The sequence below is a fragment of the Colossoma macropomum genome, unplaced genomic scaffold (genome assembly GCF_904425465.1).
Source record: "Colossoma macropomum unplaced genomic scaffold, Colossoma_macropomum, whole genome shotgun sequence".
Lineage (NCBI taxonomy): Eukaryota > Metazoa > Chordata > Actinopteri > Characiformes > Serrasalmidae > Colossoma > Colossoma macropomum.
This window is the reverse complement of record NW_023494796.1, coordinates 28075926-28091383: the sequence shown is the minus strand read 5'-3', so window position 1 is coordinate 28091383 and position 15458 is coordinate 28075926. Positions and strand designations below refer to the sequence as shown.

The following is a 15458-nucleotide window of genomic DNA, read 5'->3' as shown; positions in this document are numbered from 1 at the left end:
GGCGCTTTGGAGCAGGCACAAAAGAAAGCATGGGTGAAACACCCAAGGGCAAATGCGGAGCTGCAGGCTGCTCACTCAGAGGGTGAAAACAGACCCCGTTTGGCTGGGAGAAGATGTGTGGGAGGCCAGTGTGTCATGACTTTTTGGTCCACGGGCACACACGGTGCTAAAGAGTAGGCTGCGGAAGCTTCCGTGGAATTGCAAAGAAGATGGCACGCCGCTGGCAAGTCCGCAGCACAGAGGCTTCGTTCTTAGTTCTGTTCTTGAACGCAAGCTTGTCAGGGGAGAGCGCGAACGCAGTCCCCCACTACCAGAAATTATGCAGTCGAGATTCCCGCATTTGGGGAATTCGCAAGGGTCAGCACAACCGAAGTGCAATGGCCGAGCCTCGCCCTGGGTGAACCACCTTCGTGATCATGGTGTCGCCCCTGCCAGGTAAGTATGAGTTGCACAGCACATCTCGGCGGGACCCTTGTGACCGAGCCAGATGCAGCATGAGGGTGAAGGGCGGAGCAAGGGACAGGGGACGGGCTTAAGGGCGTCTCAGACCCGCCTTACGCGCTGAGCCAGGAGGCGCTGTTGGTGCCTCTGCATGGACTGTCCTCTACTGCCTGCTTGCCTGTGCCTCTGCATGGACTGTCCTCTACTGCCTGCCTGCCTGTGCCTCTGCATGGACTGTCCTCTCCTGCCTGCTTGCCTGTGCCTCTGCATGGACTGTCCTCTACTGCCTGCCTGCCTGTGCCTCTGCATGGACTGTCCTCTACTGCTGCCTGCCTGCCTGCCTGCCTGCCAGCCTGCCAGCCAGCCAGCCAGCCAGAGTAACACACTTTGGAACAAACATAAAACAAAGCATGCGCCAAACACCCAAGAACGACTGCAGAGCTGCAGGCCGAGGTCCTTCCTAGACCTCAGAGGGCGAGAACAGACCCCGGCAGCTGTGGCGTTTGGCTGGGAGAAGATGCACGGCAGGCTTTCGCGGGTGCGTGCGCCGATCGTGCGAAGTCGTCGCACGCGGCGGCTGCCGTGACGTGCTGCGCTTGTGTGAGATGACATAAAATATGGAGCGCTTCACGGATTTGCGTGTCATCCTTTCGCAGGGGCCATGCTAATCTTCTCTGTATCGATCCAATTTTAGTATATGTGCTGCCGTAGCTAGCACGCTACGCCTAGCGTGCCGCGCTCACTTATACCTGCCGTGTCCGCACAAGGTTTCTGAGAGAGGGCAGGTTTCGGAGTCGCGTCGGCTTCCGAGCGGCTTATTTCAGGGCCACAAAATTGCCAGCGCCCCCTGGCGTGCCCTTTGGTCCCAAGGAACACTGTGTGTGGCGCTTTGGAGCAGGCACAAAAGAAAGCATGGGTGAAACACCCAAGGGCAAATGCGGAGCTGCAGGCTGCTCACTCAGAGGGTGAAAACAGACCCCGTTTGGCTGGGAGAAGATGTGTGGGAGGCCAGTGTGTCATGACTTTTTGGTCCACGGGCACACACGGTGCTAAAGAGTAGGCTGCGGAAGCTTCCGTGGAATTGCAAAGAAGATGGCACGCCGCTGGCAAGTCCGCAGCACAGAGGCTTCGTTCTTAGTTCTGTTCTTGAACGCAAGCTTGTCAGGGGAGAGCGCGAACGCAGTCCCCCACTACCAGAAATTATGCAGTCGAGATTCCCGCATTTGGGGAATTCGCAAGGGTCAGCACAACCGAAGTGCAATGGCCGAGCCTCGCCCTGGGTGAACCACCTTCGTGATCATGGTGTCGCCCCTGCCAGGTAAGTATGAGTTGCACAGCACATCTCGGCGGGACCCTTGTGACCGAGCCAGATGCAGCATGAGGGTGAAGGGCGGAGCAAGGGACAGGGGACGGGCTTAAGGGCGTCTCAGACCCGCCTTACGCGCTGAGCCAGGAGGCGCTGTTGGTGCCTCTGCATGGACTGTCCTCTACTGCCTGCTTGCCTGTGCCTCTGCATGGACTGTCCTCTACTGCCTGCCTGCCTGTGCCTCTGCATGGACTGTCCTCTCCTGCCTGCTTGCCTGTGCCTCTGCATGGACTGTCCTCTACTGCCTGCCTGCCTGTGCCTCTGCATGGACTGTCCTCTACTGCCTGCCTGCCTGCCTGCCTGCCAGCCTGCCAGCCAGCCAGCCAGCCAGAGTAACACACTTTGGAACAAACATAAAACAAAGCATGCGCCAAACACCCAAGAACGACTGCAGAGCTGCAGGCCGAGGTCCTTCCTAGACCTCAGAGGGCGAGAACAGACCCCGGCAGCTGTGGCGTTTGGCTGGGAGAAGATGCACGGCAGGCTTTCGCGGGTGCGTGCGCCGATCGTGCGAAGTCGTCGCACGCGGCGGCTGCCGTGACGTGCTGCGCTTGTGTGAGATGACATAAAATATGGAGCGCTTCACGGATTTGCGTGTCATCCTTTCGCAGGGGCCATGCTAATCTTCTCTGTATCGATCCAATTTTAGTATATGTGCTGCCGTAGCTAGCACGCTACGCCTAGCGTGCCGCGCTCACTTATACCTGCCGTGTCCGCACAAGGTTTCTGAGAGAGGGCAGGTTTCGGAGTCGCGTCGGCTTCCGAGCGGCTTATTTCAGGGCCACAAAATTGCCAGCGCCCCCTGGCGTGCCCTTTGGTCCCAAGGAACACTGTGTGTGGCGCTTTGGAGCAGGCACAAAAGAAAGCATGGGTGAAACACCCAAGGGCAAATGCGGAGCTGCAGGCTGCTCACTCAGAGGGTGAAAACAGACCCCGTTTGGCTGGGAGAAGATGTGTGGGAGGCCAGTGTGTCATGACTTTTTGGTCCACGGGCACACACGGTGCTAAAGAGTAGGCTGCGGAAGCTTCCGTGGAATTGCAAAGAAGATGGCACGCCGCTGGCAAGTCCGCAGCACAGAGGCTTCGTTCTTAGTTCTGTTCTTGAACGCAAGCTTGTCAGGGGAGAGCGCGAACGCAGTCCCCCACTACCAGAAATTATGCAGTCGAGATTCCCGCATTTGGGGAATTCGCAAGGGTCAGCACAACCGAAGTGCAATGGCCGAGCCTCGCCCTGGGTGAACCACCTTCGTGATCATGGTGTCGCCCCTGCCAGGTAAGTATGAGTTGCACAGCACATCTCGGCGGGACCCTTGTGACCGAGCCAGATGCAGCATGAGGGTGAAGGGCGGAGCAAGGGACAGGGGACGGGCTTAAGGGCGTCTCAGACCCGCCTTACGCGCTGAGCCAGGAGGCGCTGTTGGTGCCTCTGCATGGACTGTCCTCTACTGCCTGCTTGCCTGTGCCTCTGCATGGACTGTCCTCTACTGCCTGCCTGCCTGTGCCTCTGCATGGACTGTCCTCTCCTGCCTGCTTGCCTGTGCCTCTGCATGGACTGTCCTCTACTGCCTGCCTGCCTGTGCCTCTGCATGGACTGTCCTCTACTGCCTGCCTGCCTGCCTGCCTGCCTGCCAGCCTGCCAGCCAGCCAGCCAGCCAGAGTAACACACTTTGGAACAAACATAAAACAAAGCATGCGCCAAACACCCAAGAACGACTGCAGAGCTGCAGGCCGAGGTCCTTCCTAGACCTCAGAGGGCGAGAACAGACCCCGGCAGCTGTGGCGTTTGGCTGGGAGAAGATGCACGGCAGGCTTTCGCGGGTGCGTGCGCCGATCGTGCGAAGTCGTCGCACGCGGCGGCTGCCGTGACGTGCTGCGCTTGTGTGAGATGACATAAAATATGGAGCGCTTCACGGATTTGCGTGTCATCCTTTCGCAGGGGCCATGCTAATCTTCTCTGTATCGATCCAATTTTAGTATATGTGCTGCCGTAGCTAGCACGCTACGCCTAGCGTGCCGCGCTCACTTATACCTGCCGTGTCCGCACAAGGTTTCTGAGAGAGGGCAGGTTTCGGAGTCGCGTCGGCTTCCGAGCGGCTTATTTCAGGGCCACAAAATTGCCAGCGCCCCCTGGCGTGCCCTTTGGTCCCAAGGAACACTGTGTGTGGCGCTTTGGAGCAGGCACAAAAGAAAGCATGGGTGAAACACCCAAGGGCAAATGCGGAGCTGCAGGCTGCTCACTCAGAGGGTGAAAACAGACCCCGTTTGGCTGGGAGAAGATGTGTGGGAGGCCAGTGTGTCATGACTTTTTGGTCCACGGGCACACACGGTGCTAAAGAGTAGGCTGCGGAAGCTTCCGTGGAATTGCAAAGAAGATGGCACGCCGCTGGCAAGTCCGCAGCACAGAGGCTTCGTTCTTAGTTCTGTTCTTGAACGCAAGCTTGTCAGGGGAGAGCGCGAACGCAGTCCCCCACTACCAGAAATTATGCAGTCGAGATTCCCGCATTTGGGGAATTCGCAAGGGTCAGCACAACCGAAGTGCAATGGCCGAGCCTCGCCCTGGGTGAACCACCTTCGTGATCATGGTGTCGCCCCTGCCAGGTAAGTATGAGTTGCACAGCACATCTCGGCGGGACCCTTGTGACCGAGCCAGATGCAGCATGAGGGTGAAGGGCGGAGCAAGGGACAGGGGACGGGCTTAAGGGCGTCTCAGACCCGCCTTACGCGCTGAGCCAGGAGGCGCTGTTGGTGCCTCTGCATGGACTGTCCTCTACTGCCTGCTTGCCTGTGCCTCTGCATGGACTGTCCTCTACTGCCTGCCTGCCTGTGCCTCTGCATGGACTGTCCTCTCCTGCCTGCTTGCCTGTGCCTCTGCATGGACTGTCCTCTACTGCCTGCCTGCCTGTGCCTCTGCATGGACTGTCCTCTACTGCCTGCCTGCCTGCCTGCCTGCCTGCCTGCCAGCCTGCCAGCCAGCCAGCCAGCCAGAGTAACACACTTTGGAACAAACATAAAACAAAGCATGCGCCAAACACCCAAGAACGACTGCAGAGCTGCAGGCCGAGGTCCTTCCTAGACCTCAGAGGGCGAGAACAGACCCCGGCAGCTGTGGCGTTTGGCTGGGAGAAGATGCACGGCAGGCTTTCGCGGGTGCGTGCGCCGATCGTGCGAAGTCGTCGCACGCGGCGGCTGCCGTGACGTGCTGCGCTTGTGTGAGATGACATAAAATATGGAGCGCTTCACGGATTTGCGTGTCATCCTTTCGCAGGGGCCATGCTAATCTTCTCTGTATCGATCCAATTTTAGTATATGTGCTGCCGTAGCTAGCACGCTACGCCTAGCGTGCCGCGCTCACTTATACCTGCCGTGTCCGCACAAGGTTTCTGAGAGAGGGCAGGTTTCGGAGTCGCGTCGGCTTCCGAGCGGCTTATTTCAGGGCCACAAAATTGCCAGCGCCCCCTGGCGTGCCCTTTGGTCCCAAGGAACACTGTGTGTGGCGCTTTGGAGCAGGCACAAAAGAAAGCATGGGTGAAACACCCAAGGGCAAATGCGGAGCTGCAGGCTGCTCACTCAGAGGGTGAAAACAGACCCCGTTTGGCTGGGAGAAGATGTGTGGGAGGCCAGTGTGTCATGACTTTTTGGTCCACGGGCACACACGGTGCTAAAGAGTAGGCTGCGGAAGCTTCCGTGGAATTGCAAAGAAGATGGCACGCCGCTGGCAAGTCCGCAGCACAGAGGCTTCGTTCTTAGTTCTGTTCTTGAACGCAAGCTTGTCAGGGGAGAGCGCGAACGCAGTCCCCCACTACCAGAAATTATGCAGTCGAGATTCCCGCATTTGGGGAATTCGCAAGGGTCAGCACAACCGAAGTGCAATGGCCGAGCCTCGCCCTGGGTGAACCACCTTCGTGATCATGGTGTCGCCCCTGCCAGGTAAGTATGAGTTGCACAGCACATCTCGGCGGGACCCTTGTGACCGAGCCAGATGCAGCATGAGGGTGAAGGGCGGAGCAAGGGACAGGGGACGGGCTTAAGGGCGTCTCAGACCCGCCTTACGCGCTGAGCCAGGAGGCGCTGTTGGTGCCTCTGCATGGACTGTCCTCTACTGCCTGCTTGCCTGTGCCTCTGCATGGACTGTCCTCTACTGCCTGCCTGCCTGTGCCTCTGCATGGACTGTCCTCTCCTGCCTGCTTGCCTGTGCCTCTGCATGGACTGTCCTCTACTGCCTGCCTGCCTGTGCCTCTGCATGGACTGTCCTCTACTGCCTGCCTGCCTGCCTGCCTGCCTGCCAGCCTGCCAGCCAGCCAGCCAGCCAGAGTAACACACTTTGGAACAAACATAAAACAAAGCATGCGCCAAACACCCAAGAACGACTGCAGAGCTGCAGGCCGAGGTCCTTCCTAGACCTCAGAGGGCGAGAACAGACCCCGGCAGCTGTGGCGTTTGGCTGGGAGAAGATGCACGGCAGGCTTTCGCGGGTGCGTGCGCCGATCGTGCGAAGTCGTCGCACGCGGCGGCTGCCGTGACGTGCTGCGCTTGTGTGAGATGACATAAAATATGGAGCGCTTCACGGATTTGCGTGTCATCCTTTCGCAGGGGCCATGCTAATCTTCTCTGTATCGATCCAATTTTAGTATATGTGCTGCCGTAGCTAGCACGCTACGCCTAGCGTGCCGCGCTCACTTATACCTGCCGTGTCCGCACAAGGTTTCTGAGAGAGGGCAGGTTTCGGAGTCGCGTCGGCTTCCGAGCGGCTTATTTCAGGGCCACAAAATTGCCAGCGCCCCCTGGCGTGCCCTTTGGTCCCAAGGAACACTGTGTGTGGCGCTTTGGAGCAGGCACAAAAGAAAGCATGGGTGAAACACCCAAGGGCAAATGCGGAGCTGCAGGCTGCTCACTCAGAGGGTGAAAACAGACCCCGTTTGGCTGGGAGAAGATGTGTGGGAGGCCAGTGTGTCATGACTTTTTGGTCCACGGGCACACACGGTGCTAAAGAGTAGGCTGCGGAAGCTTCCGTGGAATTGCAAAGAAGATGGCACGCCGCTGGCAAGTCCGCAGCACAGAGGCTTCGTTCTTAGTTCTGTTCTTGAACGCAAGCTTGTCAGGGGAGAGCGCGAACGCAGTCCCCCACTACCAGAAATTATGCAGTCGAGATTCCCGCATTTGGGGAATTCGCAAGGGTCAGCACAACCGAAGTGCAATGGCCGAGCCTCGCCCTGGGTGAACCACCTTCGTGATCATGGTGTCGCCCCTGCCAGGTAAGTATGAGTTGCACAGCACATCTCGGCGGGACCCTTGTGACCGAGCCAGATGCAGCATGAGGGTGAAGGGCGGAGCAAGGGACAGGGGACGGGCTTAAGGGCGTCTCAGACCCGCCTTACGCGCTGAGCCAGGAGGCGCTGTTGGTGCCTCTGCATGGACTGTCCTCTACTGCCTGCTTGCCTGTGCCTCTGCATGGACTGTCCTCTACTGCCTGCCTGCCTGTGCCTCTGCATGGACTGTCCTCTCCTGCCTGCTTGCCTGTGCCTCTGCATGGACTGTCCTCTACTGCCTGCCTGCCTGTGCCTCTGCATGGACTGTCCTCTACTGCCTGCCTGCCTGCCTGCCTGCCTGCCAGCCTGCCAGCCAGCCAGCCAGCCAGAGTAACACACTTTGGAACAAACATAAAACAAAGCATGCGCCAAACACCCAAGAACGACTGCAGAGCTGCAGGCCGAGGTCCTTCCTAGACCTCAGAGGGCGAGAACAGACCCCGGCAGCTGTGGCGTTTGGCTGGGAGAAGATGCACGGCAGGCTTTCGCGGGTGCGTGCGCCGATCGTGCGAAGTCGTCGCACGCGGCGGCTGCCGTGACGTGCTGCGCTTGTGTGAGATGACATAAAATATGGAGCGCTTCACGGATTTGCGTGTCATCCTTTCGCAGGGGCCATGCTAATCTTCTCTGTATCGATCCAATTTTAGTATATGTGCTGCCGTAGCTAGCACGCTACGCCTAGCGTGCCGCGCTCACTTATACCTGCCGTGTCCGCACAAGGTTTCTGAGAGAGGGCAGGTTTCGGAGTCGCGTCGGCTTCCGAGCGGCTTATTTCAGGGCCACAAAATTGCCAGCGCCCCCTGGCGTGCCCTTTGGTCCCAAGGAACACTGTGTGTGGCGCTTTGGAGCAGGCACAAAAGAAAGCATGGGTGAAACACCCAAGGGCAAATGCGGAGCTGCAGGCTGCTCACTCAGAGGGTGAAAACAGACCCCGTTTGGCTGGGAGAAGATGTGTGGGAGGCCAGTGTGTCATGACTTTTTGGTCCACGGGCACACACGGTGCTAAAGAGTAGGCTGCGGAAGCTTCCGTGGAATTGCAAAGAAGATGGCACGCCGCTGGCAAGTCCGCAGCACAGAGGCTTCGTTCTTAGTTCTGTTCTTGAACGCAAGCTTGTCAGGGGAGAGCGCGAACGCAGTCCCCCACTACCAGAAATTATGCAGTCGAGATTCCCGCATTTGGGGAATTCGCAAGGGTCAGCACAACCGAAGTGCAATGGCCGAGCCTCGCCCTGGGTGAACCACCTTCGTGATCATGGTGTCGCCCCTGCCAGGTAAGTATGAGTTGCACAGCACATCTCGGCGGGACCCTTGTGACCGAGCCAGATGCAGCATGAGGGTGAAGGGCGGAGCAAGGGACAGGGGACGGGCTTAAGGGCGTCTCAGACCCGCCTTACGCGCTGAGCCAGGAGGCGCTGTTGGTGCCTCTGCATGGACTGTCCTCTACTGCCTGCTTGCCTGTGCCTCTGCATGGACTGTCCTCTACTGCCTGCCTGCCTGTGCCTCTGCATGGACTGTCCTCTCCTGCCTGCTTGCCTGTGCCTCTGCATGGACTGTCCTCTACTGCCTGCCTGCCTGTGCCTCTGCATGGACTGTCCTCTACTGCCTGCCTGCCTGCCTGCCTGCCAGCCTGCCAGCCAGCCAGCCAGCCAGAGTAACACACTTTGGAACAAACATAAAACAAAGCATGCGCCAAACACCCAAGAACGACTGCAGAGCTGCAGGCCGAGGTCCTTCCTAGACCTCAGAGGGCGAGAACAGACCCCGGCAGCTGTGGCGTTTGGCTGGGAGAAGATGCACGGCAGGCTTTCGCGGGTGCGTGCGCCGATCGTGCGAAGTCGTCGCACGCGGCGGCTGCCGTGACGTGCTGCGCTTGTGTGAGATGACATAAAATATGGAGCGCTTCACGGATTTGCGTGTCATCCTTTCGCAGGGGCCATGCTAATCTTCTCTGTATCGATCCAATTTTAGTATATGTGCTGCCGTAGCTAGCACGCTACGCCTAGCGTGCCGCGCTCACTTATACCTGCCGTGTCCGCACAAGGTTTCTGAGAGAGGGCAGGTTTCGGAGTCGCGTCGGCTTCCGAGCGGCTTATTTCAGGGCCACAAAATTGCCAGCGCCCCCTGGCGTGCCCTTTGGTCCCAAGGAACACTGTGTGTGGCGCTTTGGAGCAGGCACAAAAGAAAGCATGGGTGAAACACCCAAGGGCAAATGCGGAGCTGCAGGCTGCTCACTCAGAGGGTGAAAACAGACCCCGTTTGGCTGGGAGAAGATGTGTGGGAGGCCAGTGTGTCATGACTTTTTGGTCCACGGGCACACACGGTGCTAAAGAGTAGGCTGCGGAAGCTTCCGTGGAATTGCAAAGAAGATGGCACGCCGCTGGCAAGTCCGCAGCACAGAGGCTTCGTTCTTAGTTCTGTTCTTGAACGCAAGCTTGTCAGGGGAGAGCGCGAACGCAGTCCCCCACTACCAGAAATTATGCAGTCGAGATTCCCGCATTTGGGGAATTCGCAAGGGTCAGCACAACCGAAGTGCAATGGCCGAGCCTCGCCCTGGGTGAACCACCTTCGTGATCATGGTGTCGCCCCTGCCAGGTAAGTATGAGTTGCACAGCACATCTCGGCGGGACCCTTGTGACCGAGCCAGATGCAGCATGAGGGTGAAGGGCGGAGCAAGGGACAGGGGACGGGCTTAAGGGCGTCTCAGACCCGCCTTACGCGCTGAGCCAGGAGGCGCTGTTGGTGCCTCTGCATGGACTGTCCTCTACTGCCTGCTTGCCTGTGCCTCTGCATGGACTGTCCTCTACTGCCTGCCTGCCTGTGCCTCTGCATGGACTGTCCTCTCCTGCCTGCTTGCCTGTGCCTCTGCATGGACTGTCCTCTACTGCCTGCCTGCCTGTGCCTCTGCATGGACTGTCCTCTACTGCCTGCCTGCCTGCCTGCCTGCCTGCCTGCCAGCCTGCCAGCCAGCCAGCCAGCCAGAGTAACACACTTTGGAACAAACATAAAACAAAGCATGCGCCAAACACCCAAGAACGACTGCAGAGCTGCAGGCCGAGGTCCTTCCTAGACCTCAGAGGGCGAGAACAGACCCCGGCAGCTGTGGCGTTTGGCTGGGAGAAGATGCACGGCAGGCTTTCGCGGGTGCGTGCGCCGATCGTGCGAAGTCGTCGCACGCGGCGGCTGCCGTGACGTGCTGCGCTTGTGTGAGATGACATAAAATATGGAGCGCTTCACGGATTTGCGTGTCATCCTTTCGCAGGGGCCATGCTAATCTTCTCTGTATCGATCCAATTTTAGTATATGTGCTGCCGTAGCTAGCACGCTACGCCTAGCGTGCCGCGCTCACTTATACCTGCCGTGTCCGCACAAGGTTTCTGAGAGAGGGCAGGTTTCGGAGTCGCGTCGGCTTCCGAGCGGCTTATTTCAGGGCCACAAAATTGCCAGCGCCCCCTGGCGTGCCCTTTGGTCCCAAGGAACACTGTGTGTGGCGCTTTGGAGCAGGCACAAAAGAAAGCATGGGTGAAACACCCAAGGGCAAATGCGGAGCTGCAGGCTGCTCACTCAGAGGGTGAAAACAGACCCCGTTTGGCTGGGAGAAGATGTGTGGGAGGCCAGTGTGTCATGACTTTTTGGTCCACGGGCACACACGGTGCTAAAGAGTAGGCTGCGGAAGCTTCCGTGGAATTGCAAAGAAGATGGCACGCCGCTGGCAAGTCCGCAGCACAGAGGCTTCGTTCTTAGTTCTGTTCTTGAACGCAAGCTTGTCAGGGGAGAGCGCGAACGCAGTCCCCCACTACCAGAAATTATGCAGTCGAGATTCCCGCATTTGGGGAATTCGCAAGGGTCAGCACAACCGAAGTGCAATGGCCGAGCCTCGCCCTGGGTGAACCACCTTCGTGATCATGGTGTCGCCCCTGCCAGGTAAGTATGAGTTGCACAGCACATCTCGGCGGGACCCTTGTGACCGAGCCAGATGCAGCATGAGGGTGAAGGGCGGAGCAAGGGACAGGGGACGGGCTTAAGGGCGTCTCAGACCCGCCTTACGCGCTGAGCCAGGAGGCGCTGTTGGTGCCTCTGCATGGACTGTCCTCTACTGCCTGCTTGCCTGTGCCTCTGCATGGACTGTCCTCTACTGCCTGCCTGCCTGTGCCTCTGCATGGACTGTCCTCTCCTGCCTGCTTGCCTGTGCCTCTGCATGGACTGTCCTCTACTGCCTGCCTGCCTGTGCCTCTGCATGGACTGTCCTCTACTGCCTGCCTGCCTGCCTGCCTGCCTGCCTGCCAGCCTGCCAGCCAGCCAGCCAGCCAGAGTAACACACTTTGGAACAAACATAAAACAAAGCATGCGCCAAACACCCAAGAACGACTGCAGAGCTGCAGGCCGAGGTCCTTCCTAGACCTCAGAGGGCGAGAACAGACCCCGGCAGCTGTGGCGTTTGGCTGGGAGAAGATGCACGGCAGGCTTTCGCGGGTGCGTGCGCCGATCGTGCGAAGTCGTCGCACGCGGCGGCTGCCGTGACGTGCTGCGCTTGTGTGAGATGACATAAAATACGGAGCGCTTCACGGATTTGCGTGTCATCCTTTCGCAGGGGCCATGCTAATCTTCTCTGTATCGATCCAATTTTAGTATATGTGCTGCCGTAGCTAGCACGCTACGCCTAGCGTGCCGCGCTCACTTATACCTGCCGTGTCCGCACAAGGTTTCTGAGAGAGGGCAGGTTTCGGAGTCGCGTCGGCTTCCGAGCGGCTTATTTCAGGGCCACAAAATTGCCAGCGCCCCCTGGCGTGCCCTTTGGTCCCAAGGAACACTGTGTGTGGCGCTTTGGAGCAGGCACAAAAGAAAGCATGGGTGAAACACCCAAGGGCAAATGCGGAGCTGCAGGCTGCTCACTCAGAGGGTGAAAACAGACCCCGTTTGGCTGGGAGAAGATGTGTGGGAGGCCAGTGTGTCATGACTTTTTGGTCCACGGGCACACACGGTGCTAAAGAGTAGGCTGCGGAAGCTTCCGTGGAATTGCAAAGAAGATGGCACGCCGCTGGCAAGTCCGCAGCACAGAGGCTTCGTTCTTAGTTCTGTTCTTGAACGCAAGCTTGTCAGGGGAGAGCGCGAACGCAGTCCCCCACTACCAGAAATTATGCAGTCGAGATTCCCGCATTTGGGGAATTCGCAAGGGTCAGCACAACCGAAGTGCAATGGCCGAGCCTCGCCCTGGGTGAACCACCTTCGTGATCATGGTGTCGCCCCTGCCAGGTAAGTATGAGTTGCACAGCACATCTCGGCGGGACCCTTGTGACCGAGCCAGATGCAGCATGAGGGTGAAGGGCGGAGCAAGGGACAGGGGACGGGCTTAAGGGCGTCTCAGACCCGCCTTACGCGCTGAGCCAGGAGGCGCTGTTGGTGCCTCTGCATGGACTGTCCTCTACTGCCTGCTTGCCTGTGCCTCTGCATGGACTGTCCTCTACTGCCTGCCTGCCTGTGCCTCTGCATGGACTGTCCTCTCCTGCCTGCTTGCCTGTGCCTCTGCATGGACTGTCCTCTACTGCCTGCCTGCCTGTGCCTCTGCATGGACTGTCCTCTACTGCCTGCCTGCCTGCCTGCCTGCCTGCCAGCCTGCCAGCCAGCCAGCCAGCCAGAGTAACACACTTTGGAACAAACATAAAACAAAGCATGCGCCAAACACCCAAGAACGACTGCAGAGCTGCAGGCCGAGGTCCTTCCTAGACCTCAGAGGGCGAGAACAGACCCCGGCAGCTGTGGCGTTTGGCTGGGAGAAGATGCACGGCAGGCTTTCGCGGGTGCGTGCGCCGATCGTGCGAAGTCGTCGCACGCGGCGGCTGCCGTGACGTGCTGCGCTTGTGTGAGATGACATAAAATATGGAGCGCTTCACGGATTTGCGTGTCATCCTTTCGCAGGGGCCATGCTAATCTTCTCTGTATCGATCCAATTTTAGTATATGTGCTGCCGTAGCTAGCACGCTACGCCTAGCGTGCCGCGCTCACTTATACCTGCCGTGTCCGCACAAGGTTTCTGAGAGAGGGCAGGTTTCGGAGTCGCGTCGGCTTCCGAGCGGCTTATTTCAGGGCCACAAAATTGCCAGCGCCCCCTGGCGTGCCCTTTGGTCCCAAGGAACACTGTGTGTGGCGCTTTGGAGCAGGCACAAAAGAAAGCATGGGTGAAACACCCAAGGGCAAATGCGGAGCTGCAGGCTGCTCACTCAGAGGGTGAAAACAGACCCCGTTTGGCTGGGAGAAGATGTGTGGGAGGCCAGTGTGTCATGACTTTTTGGTCCACGGGCACACACGGTGCTAAAGAGTAGGCTGCGGAAGCTTCCGTGGAATTGCAAAGAAGATGGCACGCCGCTGGCAAGTCCGCAGCACAGAGGCTTCGTTCTTAGTTCTGTTCTTGAACGCAAGCTTGTCAGGGGAGAGCGCGAACGCAGTCCCCCACTACCAGAAATTATGCAGTCGAGATTCCCGCATTTGGGGAATTCGCAAGGGTCAGCACAACCGAAGTGCAATGGCCGAGCCTCGCCCTGGGTGAACCACCTTCGTGATCATGGTGTCGCCCCTGCCAGGTAAGTATGAGTTGCACAGCACATCTCGGCGGGACCCTTGTGACCGAGCCAGATGCAGCATGAGGGTGAAGGGCGGAGCAAGGGACAGGGGACGGGCTTAAGGGCGTCTCAGACCCGCCTTACGCGCTGAGCCAGGAGGCGCTGTTGGTGCCTCTGCATGGACTGTCCTCTACTGCCTGCTTGCCTGTGCCTCTGCATGGACTGTCCTCTACTGCCTGCCTGCCTGTGCCTCTGCATGGACTGTCCTCTCCTGCCTGCTTGCCTGTGCCTCTGCATGGACTGTCCTCTACTGCCTGCCTGCCTGTGCCTCTGCATGGACTGTCCTCTACTGCCTGCCTGCCTGCCTGCCTGCCTGCCAGCCTGCCAGCCAGCCAGCCAGCCAGAGTAACACACTTTGGAACAAACATAAAACAAAGCATGCGCCAAACACCCAAGAACGACTGCAGAGCTGCAGGCCGAGGTCCTTCCTAGACCTCAGAGGGCGAGAACAGACCCCGGCAGCTGTGGCGTTTGGCTGGGAGAAGATGCACGGCAGGCTTTCGCGGGTGCGTGCGCCGATCGTGCGAAGTCGTCGCACGCGGCGGCTGCCGTGACGTGCTGCGCTTGTGTGAGATGACATAAAATATGGAGCGCTTCACGGATTTGCGTGTCATCCTTTCGCAGGGGCCATGCTAATCTTCTCTGTATCGATCCAATTTTAGTATATGTGCTGCCGTAGCTAGCACGCTACGCCTAGCGTGCCGCGCTCACTTATACCTGCCGTGTCCGCACAAGGTTTCTGAGAGAGGGCAGGTTTCGGAGTCGCGTCGGCTTCCGAGCGGCTTATTTCAGGGCCACAAAATTGCCAGCGCCCCCTGGCGTGCCCTTTGGTCCCAAGGAACACTGTGTGTGGCGCTTTGGAGCAGGCACAAAAGAAAGCATGGGTGAAACACCCAAGGGCAAATGCGGAGCTGCAGGCTGCTCACTCAGAGGGTGAAAACAGACCCCGTTTGGCTGGGAGAAGATGTGTGGGAGGCCAGTGTGTCATGACTTTTTGGTCCACGGGCACACACGGTGCTAAAGAGTAGGCTGCGGAAGCTTCCGTGGAATTGCAAAGAAGATGGCACGCCGCTGGCAAGTCCGCAGCACAGAGGCTTCGTTCTTAGTTCTGTTCTTGAACGCAAGCTTGTCAGGGGAGAGCGCGAACGCAGTCCCCCACTACCAGAAATTATGCAGTCGAGATTCCCGCATTTGGGGAATTCGCAAGGGTCAGCACAACCGAAGTGCAATGGCCGAGCCTCGCCCTGGGTGAACCACCTTCGTGATCATGGTGTCGCCCCTGCCAGGTAAGTATGAGTTGCACAGCACATCTCGGCGGGACCCTTGTGACCGAGCCAGATGCAGCATGAGGGTGAAGGGCGGAGCAAGGGACAGGGGACGGGCTTAAGGGCGTCTCAGACCCGCCTTACGCGCTGAGCCAGGAGGCGCTGTTGGTGCCTCTGCATGGACTGTCCTCTACTGCCTGCTTGCCTGTGCCTCTGCATGGACTGTCCTCTACTGCCTGCCTGCCTGTGCCTCTGCATGGACTGTCCTCTCCTGCCTGCTTGCCTGTGCCTCTGCATGGACTGTCCTCTACTGCCTGCCTGCCTGTGCCTCTGCATGGACTGTCCTCTACTGCCTGCCTGCCTGCCTGCCTGCCTGCCTGCCAGCCTGCCAGCCAGCCAGCCAGCCAGAGTAACACACTTTGGAACAAACATAAAACAAAGCATGCGCCAAACACCCAAGAACGAC

General features: G+C 58.6%; 23 non-coding genes across 23 annotated transcripts; all 23 read right to left on the bottom strand.

The window, feature by feature from the left end:
* Positions 1 to 279: 279 nt before the first annotated feature.
* LOC118817172 lies at positions 280 to 443 on the bottom strand. The gene has a single exon (XR_005007971.1). It is a non-coding gene; the product is annotated as a U1 spliceosomal RNA (small nuclear RNA).
* Positions 444 to 1052: 609 nt separating this feature from the next.
* On the bottom strand, positions 1053 to 1159 carry LOC118817156. The gene has a single exon (XR_005007956.1). It is a non-coding gene; the product is annotated as a U6 spliceosomal RNA (small nuclear RNA).
* Positions 1160 to 1603: 444 nt separating this feature from the next.
* On the bottom strand, positions 1604 to 1767 carry LOC118817171. Its single transcript, XR_005007970.1, has one exon. It is a non-coding gene; the product is annotated as a U1 spliceosomal RNA (small nuclear RNA).
* A 606-nt stretch (positions 1768 to 2373) lies between these two features.
* On the bottom strand, positions 2374 to 2480 carry LOC118817155. The gene has a single exon (XR_005007955.1). It is a non-coding gene; the product is annotated as a U6 spliceosomal RNA (small nuclear RNA).
* Positions 2481 to 2924: 444 nt separating this feature from the next.
* LOC118817170 lies at positions 2925 to 3088 on the bottom strand. The gene has a single exon (XR_005007969.1). It is a non-coding gene; the product is annotated as a U1 spliceosomal RNA (small nuclear RNA).
* Positions 3089 to 3698: 610 nt separating this feature from the next.
* On the bottom strand, positions 3699 to 3805 carry LOC118817154. Its single transcript, XR_005007954.1, has one exon. It is a non-coding gene; the product is annotated as a U6 spliceosomal RNA (small nuclear RNA).
* A 444-nt stretch (positions 3806 to 4249) lies between these two features.
* On the bottom strand, positions 4250 to 4413 carry LOC118817168. Its single transcript, XR_005007967.1, has one exon. It is a non-coding gene; the product is annotated as a U1 spliceosomal RNA (small nuclear RNA).
* Positions 4414 to 5027: 614 nt separating this feature from the next.
* Positions 5028 to 5134, bottom strand: LOC118817153. Its single transcript, XR_005007953.1, has one exon. It is a non-coding gene; the product is annotated as a U6 spliceosomal RNA (small nuclear RNA).
* A 444-nt stretch (positions 5135 to 5578) lies between these two features.
* LOC118817167 lies at positions 5579 to 5742 on the bottom strand. The gene has a single exon (XR_005007966.1). It is a non-coding gene; the product is annotated as a U1 spliceosomal RNA (small nuclear RNA).
* Positions 5743 to 6352: 610 nt separating this feature from the next.
* On the bottom strand, positions 6353 to 6459 carry LOC118817152. The gene has a single exon (XR_005007952.1). It is a non-coding gene; the product is annotated as a U6 spliceosomal RNA (small nuclear RNA).
* Positions 6460 to 6903: 444 nt separating this feature from the next.
* On the bottom strand, positions 6904 to 7067 carry LOC118817166. The gene has a single exon (XR_005007965.1). It is a non-coding gene; the product is annotated as a U1 spliceosomal RNA (small nuclear RNA).
* A 610-nt stretch (positions 7068 to 7677) lies between these two features.
* LOC118817150 lies at positions 7678 to 7784 on the bottom strand. Its single transcript, XR_005007950.1, has one exon. It is a non-coding gene; the product is annotated as a U6 spliceosomal RNA (small nuclear RNA).
* Positions 7785 to 8228: 444 nt separating this feature from the next.
* Positions 8229 to 8392, bottom strand: LOC118817165. The gene has a single exon (XR_005007964.1). It is a non-coding gene; the product is annotated as a U1 spliceosomal RNA (small nuclear RNA).
* A 606-nt stretch (positions 8393 to 8998) lies between these two features.
* On the bottom strand, positions 8999 to 9105 carry LOC118817149. Its single transcript, XR_005007949.1, has one exon. It is a non-coding gene; the product is annotated as a U6 spliceosomal RNA (small nuclear RNA).
* A 444-nt stretch (positions 9106 to 9549) lies between these two features.
* LOC118817164 lies at positions 9550 to 9713 on the bottom strand. Its single transcript, XR_005007963.1, has one exon. It is a non-coding gene; the product is annotated as a U1 spliceosomal RNA (small nuclear RNA).
* A 614-nt stretch (positions 9714 to 10327) lies between these two features.
* On the bottom strand, positions 10328 to 10434 carry LOC118817148. Its single transcript, XR_005007948.1, has one exon. It is a non-coding gene; the product is annotated as a U6 spliceosomal RNA (small nuclear RNA).
* Positions 10435 to 10878: 444 nt separating this feature from the next.
* Positions 10879 to 11042, bottom strand: LOC118817163. Its single transcript, XR_005007962.1, has one exon. It is a non-coding gene; the product is annotated as a U1 spliceosomal RNA (small nuclear RNA).
* A 614-nt stretch (positions 11043 to 11656) lies between these two features.
* Positions 11657 to 11763, bottom strand: LOC118817157. Its single transcript, XR_005007957.1, has one exon. It is a non-coding gene; the product is annotated as a U6 spliceosomal RNA (small nuclear RNA).
* Positions 11764 to 12207: 444 nt separating this feature from the next.
* Positions 12208 to 12371, bottom strand: LOC118817162. Its single transcript, XR_005007961.1, has one exon. It is a non-coding gene; the product is annotated as a U1 spliceosomal RNA (small nuclear RNA).
* A 610-nt stretch (positions 12372 to 12981) lies between these two features.
* On the bottom strand, positions 12982 to 13088 carry LOC118817147. Its single transcript, XR_005007947.1, has one exon. It is a non-coding gene; the product is annotated as a U6 spliceosomal RNA (small nuclear RNA).
* A 444-nt stretch (positions 13089 to 13532) lies between these two features.
* LOC118817161 lies at positions 13533 to 13696 on the bottom strand. The gene has a single exon (XR_005007960.1). It is a non-coding gene; the product is annotated as a U1 spliceosomal RNA (small nuclear RNA).
* A 610-nt stretch (positions 13697 to 14306) lies between these two features.
* Positions 14307 to 14413, bottom strand: LOC118817146. The gene has a single exon (XR_005007946.1). It is a non-coding gene; the product is annotated as a U6 spliceosomal RNA (small nuclear RNA).
* A 444-nt stretch (positions 14414 to 14857) lies between these two features.
* On the bottom strand, positions 14858 to 15021 carry LOC118817160. The gene has a single exon (XR_005007959.1). It is a non-coding gene; the product is annotated as a U1 spliceosomal RNA (small nuclear RNA).
* Between the last annotated feature and the right edge of the window lie 437 nt (positions 15022 to 15458).